General features: G+C 43.6%; 1 protein-coding gene across 7 annotated transcripts in view; it reads right to left on the bottom strand.

Moving 5' to 3' along the window:
* Positions 1-484: 484 nt before the first annotated feature.
* LOC149310765 (zinc finger protein 318-like) overlaps positions 485-12233 on the bottom strand; it is a 52056-nt gene continuing 40307 nt past the window's right edge. For 2 of the 7 annotated variants that reach the window (XR_016281712.1, XR_016281713.1), the window contains exons 10-11: positions 3135-3258; positions 485-1215 (exon numbers count right to left, since the gene is read on the bottom strand). The gene's annotated coding sequence lies outside the window, so the exon portion shown is untranslated. Of the gene's footprint in view, positions 1216-3134; positions 3259-7878; positions 7919-12233 lie in introns of those variants that run through there. The other 5 variants (XR_016281716.1, XR_016281718.1, XR_016281715.1 and 2 more) reach the window with 4 other exon arrangements.

Raw genomic sequence — 12233 nt, 5'->3', positions numbered from 1 at the left:
TTGGTCATTACTTTTAAAACCCTCCATGGCTTGGGCCCAACCTACTTAAGGGATCGCCTCCTTCCATATAATCTGCCCCATGCACTCAGATCCTCTGGGAGGAATTTGTTGCAGTCCACAAAGACCAGATTGACGGCGACCTCCCAGAGGACTTTTTCTGTGATCATTCCCACTTTATGGAATGGACTGCCGGATGAGATCCATCAAATTACCAACCTAGAGAGCTTCAAGAAAGCTGTCAAGATGGGTCTCTTCTGGCAGGCCTTCCTGGAATAGAACCCGGCCACATAAAGATCCCCCCACAGACATATATAAGTGAAGATTCTGCCCACCGTTATTTTATTATTTTATTATTGTTTTTAGATTTTATTGTTTGTAATTTTTTAATGGATAGAATTGTTTAATCCTTTTGTAAGGGGGGAGGAATTGTATATATTGTATTTTTAAAGGTTGTACGCTGCTTTGTGGTAACAAAAAGCGGGGTGTAAATTAAAGTCTTATTATTATTTTTATTAATATGAAAAAGAATAATTTATGTCATTCAGAGAGAATGTTCATTGGGGAGTATTAATGGCCACTGAGGCGAGTCAGATTTTTATCTCTGGAGAGGGTGATAAAATTAATGCAAGAAATCATGTTATCAGTTGCAACAGAATGCCAAACCTGATTCTATTAGCCCTTCTCTTGGGATTCATGACAGTGACTGTTCACCATCCCATGTGGGCATGCTTCCACTCTGAACGACTACATGGCTTCTTCAGCTGTTCGAACTCCAAATTGGCTCAAGTAACAAAAAATGATTCAATTGACCCCTGAAACTGGACACTCTGTATTACAATCTACAAAACCTCACAATCTGAAGTAGAGAGAGTTTATTAGCGTGGGCCCATATGAAGACACACTGAGGATCTTGCTTTTGGTCTCTTCACAAGGAGATTTCCATTCTTCTAGTGTGAATGGAGAGTTACACTCAGCCTATCTCAGTACAAATGTCATGGGAAGGAGAGGCTAAACAAGGTAGATTCTGTGAGGAGGAAAACCTTAGGTCCAGGAAAGGTAGTCTAGAGCAGAAGGTGTTCAATCAGGTCTGTTTGCTCAAAACAAAAAGTCGCTGGGGTTTTTCTTCAAAATTCACTGCCAAAATTCAGGATGCTTTGCCACCACCTTAGCCTCTGGAGATTCATTAAAGCTTTCCACAGATTTCCTCATCATGACCTGGGTGACAGAAAAGATAAGATAGAAAAAGCAGAAGTCATCATCATTGCCTCATATAAGTCTTAACAGGTCATTCCCTAAACTAGTACACAGTGTGGAACCCATGGTTACTGCCATTCCTCTCTTATCTGCTCTCATCAGGTTCTTTCCTTTTGCACAATTATACACCGAGATCTACATTAGCTACACTTAACTGTCTGGCATCTGAGCAGAGCACTTACCTAATTCTTTTCTAATCTGATTATATTGTTTCAGCTTTTCTGGGTTCCCATCACCCTTCCATGGTCTGAATATGAGACCACCTAGAAAATGTTTATTTGCCAGTGATGATGTAAGTTTGTGAACCACAAAAAGTTGGTGTTAGAGAGGTTTTAGATTCTTCAGATGGGTTTAAGTATGGGTCTGAAAATGAGCATCTAACAATAGATATCAGCACTTTGTTTGTTCCTACTCACTCAGAACCCCTCTTTCAATGCTTCCTCACATCAAGCAGTTTTAATTAGTCCACTTATTGCTCATCACTTTTCAACTGAATTTTCAAAGCTTGGACTGAGACTCCCTTTGAACCTTTAAGACCATGTTCCAAGGCTTATGTCTCAGCTGGCCACTGCTGAAATGTGGGCATCCAGTTTCAAGGATGAATAATAACAACATTTATTTATAGTGCCTTTTCCACCGAAGGGTGAAACATCAAATATACAAAGAGACAAAGACAATAAAACATAACTCTCTCCACCCACCCAACATCCCATCAGCCACCACCCACCCTAGCAATCAAAGGCACAATGCAGCAGCTTAATCTGGTAAAATCAAAGAGGAAGGTCTTCAACACATTACAAAAATGGGTGAGATCTTCCTCCAGATGGAGATCCAAAGGAAAACCATTCCACAGATGCGAAGTAGTGACAGAGCTGTGTATAGATAATAATCATTTGCCTTTAAATCTTAAATTCCAAGAAGGTGCATACCATGCTAGCCAAGTTTCCTGGTACTAGGAGAGTTTCAAGCACAGAGCTCTATTCTGCTCTGGTCAGGCCCCACCTGGAATATTGTATCCAGTTCTGGGCACCACAATTTTAAAAGGATGTTGAAAAACTGGAGCGTGTCCAAAGGAGGGCGACTAAAATCGCGAAGGCTCTGGAAACCAGGCCCTATGAGGAACGACTTAGGGAGCTGGGGATGTTTAGCCTGGAGAAGAGAAGGTTAAGAGGTGATATGATATCCCTGTTTAAATACATGAAGGGATGTCATATTGAGAAGGCATCAAGCTTGTTTTCTGCTGCTCCAGAGACTAGGACCCGGAGCAATGGATGCAAGCTCCAGGAAAAGAGATACCACCTCAACATTAGGAGGAACGTCCTAACAGTAAGGGCTGTTCAACAGTGAAACAAACTCCCTCAAAGTGTAGTGAAGTCTTCTTTCTTAGAGGTCTTTACACAGAGGCTGGATGGACATCTGTCAGGGATGCTTTGATTGAGATTTCCTGCATGGCAGGGGGTTGGACTGGACAGCCCTTGCGGTCTCTTCCAACTCTATGATTCTATGAGCTGTAAAGACTAACGGTTTGAAATGGATCCTGGTCTGAACTGATAGCTGATGAAGAAATCTATAGGGGTAAGATGTGAATATGTGGGAAAGTTTAAATCAACCTGGATGGTACTGTTCTGAATTAAGGACAGTGGGAGAAAAGAGCCAGAAGGCAACCCAATCCCTTGGAGAGTGGTGGAGTATCCTTCTTTGGAGGTTTGTAAACAGAGGCTTTGTGGCCATCTGTTGGAGGTGCTTTGATTTTGGGTTCCTGCATGACAGGGGGTTGGACTAGATGGCCCTTGTGGTCTCTTCAACTTTGTGATTCTATGATTCTATGAAATGAGTTTGGTTGGAGATTTCTCCACCTTGTTCCAACTAGAAAGATGTACCTTTGTTCTCAAACATGCTACTGCAAGCACTTCAGTAGATACCTTGCCAGGGTTAGTGGCATGTCCCATGGATACTGCTTGGCACACACTTTTCACAGTATATCCAATCAAGCCTACGTCACATCTACAAAATAATACATGAAGATCAGGATGAGCAAGGAAAACTCAAGGTTCACTTATGATATACATTTTCTTATGTTTTCCTGTAAGTGCTAGAAACATTGAGGTGGAGAATAAAATGGAAGGAATGTTGCTATGAAAATCATTAGAAAGATGGTTGATTTTGCATCTCCAGCCTCCAAACAATGAACTAATAACATATTCTTCTAATAACAATAATAATAATAATTATTATTATTATTATTATTATTATTATTATTTGTATACCGCCCTCTGGCAAACCAATCCGGGCGGTTAACAACAGTAAAATATAAAATATGACAATTAAAAACACTTTATCCCTCCCCCCCTTAAGACAGTATTAAACAGTATAACATATTAAAACACAATATCAATGCATAAAAACAACAATTAAAAACTAAAAAACCCTGATATCCCTCTGTTGATCCTCAACCATCACTAAGATGGGGCCACGGGAGGAATGAGGGAGTCAGGGAACCTGGGCCGGGATGGTTAATCTGGAAAGGCCTGTCGGAAGAGATCCGTCTTGACCGCTTTTTTAAAGCTGTCTAATGATGTTATCTGACGGATCTCATCTGGCAGGTCGTTCCAGAGTTTGGGGGCGACAGCAGAGAACGCCCTCTGGGAGGTCGACGCAAGCCTAGATTTTAGAGGCTGCAGTAAGTTCCTCCCAGAGGACCGGAGAGCGCAGGAAGGATTGTACGGGAGGAGGCGGTCCCTGAGATAGCTTGGACCCAAGCCATTTAGGGCTTTAAAGGTGATAACCAACACCTTGTACTGGGCCCGGAAGCTGATAGGCAGCCAGTGGAGGGACCTCAAAACCGGAGTAATGTGGTCCCTCCTAGATGTTCCTGAGACAAGCCTGGCTGCCATATTTTGAACCAGCTGTAATTTCCAAGTCAAGCACAGGGGTAGCCCCATGTAGAGTGCATTACAGAAGTCAAGGCGTGAGGTTACCAGCACGTGCACAACCGTCTCGAGATCCCTTACTTCCAGAAAAGGGAGCAGCTGGCGTATCAGCCGAAGCTGATAACAGGCACTCCTGACCGTCGCATTTACCTGATTTGTCATCAGGAGCGACGAGTCAAGGAGCACCCCCAGACTGCGAACACAGTCATTGGAGGAGAGTGTGACCCCATCCAGGACTGGAGGTTGCAACCCAATTCTTGGTTTCGGGGCCGCTACCATGAGCACCTCCGTCTTGTCTGGATTCAGTTTCAATCTGTTTTTCCTCATCCAGCCCATTACTGCCTGAAGACATTCATTGAGAGAAGAGATGCCATCGGAATTCGAGGCCGACGAACGAGATACAGAGAAATAGATTTGGGTGTCATCAGCGTACTGATAACACCCAGCACCATGACTCCGTATTATCTCACCCAGCGGCTTCATATAGATGTTAAATAACATCGGGGACAAAATAGCCCCCTGAGGAACCCCACAAGTGAGGTACCTCTTACTGGAGCTACAGTCCCCGAGTAGCACCCTCTGAGACCTGCCCGAGAGGAAGGACCAGAACCACTGCAAAGCAGTGCCCCCGATACCTAACCCCCTCAGGCGGTCCAAGAGGATGCCGTGATCTATAGTATCAAAAGCCGCTGAGAGGTCTAAGAGCACCAACAGGGTCACACTCCCCCTGTCAATGCTCAGACGCAGATCGTCGGTCAAGGCAACCATGGCAGTCTCAACCCCAAAGCCTGTCCTAAAGCCAGTTTGAAATGGGTCTAGATAATCAGTTTCATCCAAGACAGCTTGGAGCTGAAGGGCAACCGCCCTCTCGATCACTTTGCTCAAAAATGGCAGCAATGACACCGGCCTATAATTCCTCATATCCAGGGGGTCTAGGGAAGGTTTTTTCAGGAGTGGCCTAACCGCCGCTTCCTTTAAACAAGATGGAACATGTCCTTCCATGAAGGATGCACCGATGATATCCGTGAGGAATCTCATCAATGCATCCCCCCCCCCGGACGGCCAGCCATGATGGGCAAGGGTCGAGAGGGCAAGTTGTCTTCCTCACCTTACCAAGCAGCTTGTCCACGTCATCAGTACTCACAGATTGGAGCTGATCCAGTATGACTACATTGGCGGAGTCACTGGACGCCTCGCCTGTCGACTCTGTTTCAACGGTGGCATCTAAGTCGGCTCTTATCTGAGAGATTTTGTCTGCAAAGAAGTTGTTAAACGTGTCACAGCAGGCCGTCGTTGGGTTAAGTAAGGGATTTGGCGCAGGGGGCACCTGCGTCATTTCCCTCACCACCTTAAACAGCTCTGCTGGACGGGACTCTGCAGATGCAATATGTGCAGAGGAGAAGGCTCAGTACAGGTGAATGTTATATTATTTCCCTACCCCATCCCCAAATGAACCAAGATTATTTGGGGCATTTTGCTTATTTTAGAGCAAAATCCCTGTTCCAAAAAGGTCACAGTTGTGATTGTAAGAGACAGAAGTCAGACAAGATCTCCCAGTAAAGATGTTGACCCTCTCTCTGAACTCACATCTATTGAAGTAACTATGACAGGAGCTCATTAACAATATTACTTCAATAAAGTTAAAACTTGATGAAATTACTAACAAGATAGCTGATATTGCTGAAACAGCAAATCAAACAATGGAGCTCAGAATTGCTCATTAAAAATCCTTAGCAACTATAGCAGGGTGAACATTAGTTAAAATACTCATAGAAAAGAGAAAAAAGAAGTCTAACCCTCACATTAGAGGCTTCACTAAATATTTTGCAAAGACAGATTCACACCATGTAGTGCTGGATTTACTGCTAGCTATTACTTCCAGAAGCACCACTCAGTAAATCAGATAGCATTGCTGCCTTTCCTGCTGCCTTCTATCTTGCCAAGTAGATGCGACAGCCAGGAGTGCCTGTTATCATCTTCAGCTGATATGCCAGCTGCGACCCTGCCTGGAACAGCGGGACCTAGAAATGGTTGTACATGCGCTGGTAACCTCTCGTCTCGATTTCTACAATGCGCTCTACATGGGGCAACCTTTGTACCACACTCGGTAGCTTCAACTGGTACAAAATTGGAAAATCCAGGTTCTACTGTATTACACCTATCAAGTCATTACATTGGCTAATTATCTGCTTCCGGGCACAGTACAAGGTGTTGGTTATTACCTATAAAGCCCTACATGGCGTGGGTCCAGCTTACTTGAAGGAATGCCTCCTACCATATAATCCTTCCCACACACTCAGGTCCTCTGGGAAGAATTTACTACAATCAAGGAAAACCAGACTGGGGATGACTTCCCAGAGGACCTTCTCCATTGCTGCTCCAAAAATCTGGAATGACCTGCCAGAAGAGATTCACCAAACAACCTCCCTTGAGGCTTTCAAAATGCGATAATAATAATAATAATAATAATAATAATAAATTTTATTTCTACCCCACCCTTCCATGGAAATGATCAGGGCGGCTTACAAAATTTATAAAAACAATTCTTTTCTGGCAGGCCTTTCCAGACTGACCTTTGTCCAAACTAGAACAAGTCTGATTCTCTGATTAAATCTCACCACTGTTGCCATGTGTTAATTTATTTTAACTTGTTATTCTGAACTATATTTATATATGGTTTTATTATGGTAATTTTATTCAGGGAGGGAGGGTGAGGGTTGGGGGGATTCAGGGGTTTGTTTTGTTTGTTTATTTTGTATTGTATTAACCTCTGTTGTTAACCCCCTCAATCCCCAAAAGGGAAGAGGCGGGAAATAAATAAATACATTATTGTTGTTATTGTTGTCTTTTCTAGTGAGTCTTGTCTGCTTATGTTATGTCCAAAGTATTACAACTTAGTCATCTTAGCCATGTTAGTCTGGGAAATCAGATCTTGTAGCACCTTTGACACTTAGGGGCTCTACAGACTGGCCATAAAGGCTGGCATGGGTACAGAGTGGGGATGTGGCATCCGCACGATGCATACCCCAACTCTGCCCCCATGCCGGTGTGATGCCATGTGCCCCACCACACGGCAGGCAGTGTCTTGGCACTCCTCTGATGCTGCATCCAGATGACACAGTGCCAAAGGAGTGCAGAAAAGCCACAGCACCGGCGGCTATGGTATCCTTTCTGCAGAGCAGCCCTTAACTGAAAGAAAGAAGTTGGTAGCATGAGTTTTTAAGCCTACTTCCTCAGATGCATGTTTGGAGTGGAGAACCCATAGACAGACGTATATAAGCCATCTCTGTGTGAGAATGTCAGCTGAAATTCAAAACCCTGTATGCATGGCGATGAGGTGGCAAGTACAGTTTTAACTATGGTTGTAGGGGATTGTTTGTCCCCAGTGACCATCATTAAAACTGTACTTATCACCTCATCGCCATGCATACAGTGTTTTGAATTCCAACTGACATTCTCACACACAGATGGCTTATATAGGTCTGTCTGTGGGTTCTCCACTCAAAACATGAATCTGAGGAAGTAGGCCTAAAAGCTCATGCTACCAAATGTTTTCTTTCAGTTTGTCTTAAAGCATAAACCATAATTAAAGGAATATCTTTGCATGCATGAGATGTTTGGAGTCCCCCCTCCTTTACCTGCACTTCTACTCTGTTGTTGTTAGCAGCTTTCAAGCTGATCTCGACTAATAATAATAATAATAATGGTCCCTGTCTCAGTTGTCAGTACATATACTGTACAATAAAAAGTAAACAATAAAACAACGTACTATAAAATACTAAAATAATATACTAATAAGCTAAAAACAGAAACAAACAAAATCCTCCTCAGTCACCACCCATCTCAGCCACTTTAGGCATGCTCAGCAACTTAATTCAGCGAATTGAAGAAGAAGGTCTTCAACCCTTTATGTAAGTGGATCAGATCCAGCCAGAGATGCAAAAGAAGGCTGTTACACAAATGTGGAGTCAGATCCAGAAAGGCTTGCAACCTTGACAGAGCCATATGTATTAGTGGAACTGCCAATAATCGTTTGCAGATTTTAATTTCTAGATGGTACATACCATACTAGCTGAGCTGCCAAATACGGGGTGAGGGTGGTTAAAGTACAGGGCCTTAAATGCTTGGACCAAAAGCTTATAATGAGACCTGGCCCAAACTGGAAGCCAATAGAAGGATCTACAAGGAAGAGACATGTGAGTATTTGGGGAGATTTAAGACAACCAGCACTGTTCTGGATTAAAACCAGAGGAGTAAAAGAGGAGAAAGGCAAACCTGCCAGTAGGCTGAAAAGATTGCATGTACAGCGCTGTGTAAATTTACAGCGCTTCATAAATAAAGGTTAATAATAATAATAATAATAATAATAATAATAATAATAGGCTATTACAATAGTCCAGGTGTGAAACAACCAAGGCCAGAACAAGAAAATGGACAGTCTCGACAGTGAAAATCCTACAGATCCTATGGATGTTCAAAAGATGAAAGTTGCATGTCATAGCAGTTGCCCCAGTAAAGGAGTGTAGAGACAAATGATCATCCAGCAAGACGCCAAGGTTTCTGGCAACTGAGACAGGGACTAGTGTGTAAGCCTGTAAACACAATGAAGGACATGAAAGTGGAGCTAGTGGGTAGTTGGGCTGAAACACTAGGATCTCTCTTTTGTCCATATTCAGCTTAAGACAGTGAGTGGTCATCCATCTAGAAACAATCAATAGGCAGTCCGTGACTCAAGGCAACCCTGTGAATGTATCCAAGCCCTCCTATCCTCTACCTCCCTGCTCACATCCTGCAGGCTCATACCCATGGTCGCTCTGATTGAGTCTATCTATCTGGCATGTGATTTTTCTCTCTTTCTACTTCCCTTTATCTTCCCCAGCATCACTGTCTATTCTAATGAGTCATGCCTTCATTAGGTGGCCACAGTATAACAGCCTCAATTTAGTTATCTTAGGCCCGATCTAGATGGGCCTAAAGTGCGCCCTTGTCACGTGCTAGGGGTTGGCCGAGGGTGCACTGCCCATACATGCCTCACCCCTAGAACGTGACAAGGGCATCAAAATGGCAGTGGCCTGTACACATGGGCACCGTCATTTTGACGTGATGGACGCCTAGCATCCGCATGTCCCAGCATCACTGTGATGCTACAGAAAGAACCCGCTTTTTGCGGGTTCTTTTTGCTGTGTGAGGGAGCTGCACGGTTTGTCCACTACGGCTCCCTCACGCAGCAAAACAAGGTGCGGATAGACCGCCCTTTTTGGGCAGTCTGTATCCCGCCTTGGCTTCCAGGGAGAGTTCTGGCTTGAACTGTTCTAGGACCCACCTGTGTATACAGCTGTACATGGTAATAGGGATTTTGTCTAGTTCTTTCATAGCTGCCCTTCCCATTCCTATTATTCTTCTGATTTGGTGACTACAGTCTCCGTTCTGATCAATGTTTGATCCAAAGTATGGAGAAGCTCACAGCACTTCTGCTATTCTAGTGTTAATGGAGACAGAGCCAATGAATTGCCAGTCAAGCTCTATGTCTTCATTTAGTGTCCCATTAAGCCCCTAAGTTTGTCTCAAGGCAGCCTTCCCCCTTTAAAGTGAAGGCTTAGGAGTTCTTGCCATGAGCTCCTCTCCAGGGTTAGAATGGAGCTTGCTTATTGTATTTACCAGTTTTATTTACATTACTTCTTGTCTGTGTTATTTGAAAATTGGGATGCATTGGAGATCCAGTTTACCTATTCTTACTTCAGGAATTAAAGCAGTGTGTTTGACCCCACAATGCCTGTTCTGAAAATTACTTCATGTAGTGGGCTAACCAGTCAAAAGAAGGATTCCAAAAAGAGTGGGGCCTCTGATACACTCATCCTTCAAGAGGCTCACCACAAGGGCAACTCATCCAGACTGCCACCTGGCCTATAGTTTGGAGAACTGCATGCAGCATAAGGTTCCAAGAAGGCATGGGAGGTGCTTATAGGAGTGTCAGAAAAAACAGTGGTAGATTCAAGGGATCATAGTATCTTTATTAAAGGTAAAAAAGAAAGTACTATTGTATAGAGAGCCAGCATGGTGTAGTGATTTGAGCACTGGACTATGATGCTGGAAACCATGGTCTGAAACCAGGATATAGCCGTGGAAACTGGCTGGGCAAGTCACACCCAAGACAAAGTCAAACCTCCTCCAAATAGCTTGCCAAGAAAATGCTGTGATAGATTCGAATTACGTTCCTCGGAAATGTCATGAAGGCACACAACAACAATTATGGTTGAGAGATTCAATCTTCTCTGTCTAACAAAAGGGTCTGTTACCTCACAAAGGATGGAGACATTTGGAATCTGAGAAGCAGCACCTTTTTGTATTGCTGGTAGAATTCAAATTTTATCACCTGGACTTTAGACTGCTTTTCCAGTGCCACATGACCAGAAGGAGATATTAGCTTGCATAGATATACCTCCAAAGAACACCAACAACACCTTGAGAAAATGCTTAAGACGAACATCATCATTTTATATATTTTTTTCTCCTATATGATTCTTAATACCTTTGCATGATGAAGAAGCCAGTGGAGCTTTGAATGCTTGCTCCATGTATTTTGTGCATTTTGCTTGGCTGATGAAAGATATCACTGTTTTGTGAGTTTTAGATGTTATTATACTTTCCTCAGATCCAGAAGATCTTAATAGCTACAGTTTGGTGGTTTTGTTTCCTGAGCAAGATGCTTGAGTAAGTGGTTGCTGGCTGTGTAGGCATTCTTGGGTTAAACTGTTTTAGATTCATTTCTGCCTAAGGTTCTGCAACCACTTTGGTCCCTCTGCATCATGGGAAATATATTGAGGGAGCACAACCCTGTTGTACCTCCTGGGCCTCTCTGAATCTTTTGATATTATTAAACATGGTGTCCTGGAAGGGTTCTGAATTACAGATGGGCAGCATCATTCTCCAGCAGTCCTGTTCACATCTTGGTGGCTAGTGATGGATTTCTGCTTGACATTATGATACTAATTCTCTGACTCCCTATAGAGTAGTGCTTCTCAGACTATCCGATGTGGTGGATGGGCAATTATTTTTTTACCAGTGTGCCAAGGACTGGTGCTATATTTTTGCCCATTGGATACAACTGTTTCTATTTTTCTCTGAAGCTTTGCACAGATTGGCAACTAATTGTGGGACCAGGGGCCACTACTTTTGAGTAGCACTGTCATACAGCTCTAATACATAATGACTGTAGGTACACTTTGGCTAAAGATGGATTTTAAAACTATGACTACACCATCAATTTATGCCCCAGTCCAAGCTGTCAGGTATGTATACATAGTTGAAGGAATATACTAAGAGATTTAGAGGCTGCACAGATGGGCAGTAAGCGCATCAGAGTGGCATGGGGCATGGCATTTGGACAACACATGCCCTGATGCCGCCCGATGCTGGCATCACGCCGCCTGTCTGACCACACGGCGGGTGGCATTGTAGCACTCCTTTGGCATGGCATTCACACACCACACGCCAAAAGGAATGCCAAAAAGTGCCACTGCCATGGCAAAGCGCCCTTTTTCTGGGCCAAAAAGAAGCAGCATTTTGCCACTTCTTTTTGGCCCAGAAAAATGGCGGATCAGGGCCACAGCGTGTGGTTGCTACAGCCCCCATCTGGCGCTCAAAGGGGCAGTGGCAAGCTGCTCCTTCAGGGCAGTCTGTTTCGCCCCTTAGAGTGTCCTCTGATCTCTACAAGACATTTTAACTTAATTATAAAACTCCTTACTATACACATCCATTGCAAGAACTGTTTTCATTTCATTTCATTTCAATTTCTATCCTGCCTTTCTCCCTGGCAAATTCAAGGCAACTTACAACTGCCTTGCTGTTGTTATGTGCCTTCAAGTTGACTCTGACTTATGCTGATTCTATCATACTGTTTCCTTGGCAAAATTTAATTAGAGGAGTTTTGCTACTGTCTTCTTCTAAGACTGAAAGCATGTGGCTTGCCCAAGGTCACACTGTGGGTATCCATGGCTGAGAAAGAATATGAGCCCTGATTCCACAGTCCTAGTCCAACACTCCAACCAC

The sequence above is a fragment of the Sceloporus occidentalis genome, unplaced genomic scaffold (genome assembly GCF_023333645.1).
Source record: "Sceloporus occidentalis isolate IW3139 unplaced genomic scaffold, rSceOcc1.0.p SCAF_6, whole genome shotgun sequence".
Classification (NCBI taxonomy): domain Eukaryota; kingdom Metazoa; phylum Chordata; class Lepidosauria; order Squamata; family Phrynosomatidae; genus Sceloporus; species Sceloporus occidentalis.
Note: the sequence above shows the minus strand (reverse complement) of the source record. Positions and strands in the feature narration are given on the sequence as shown.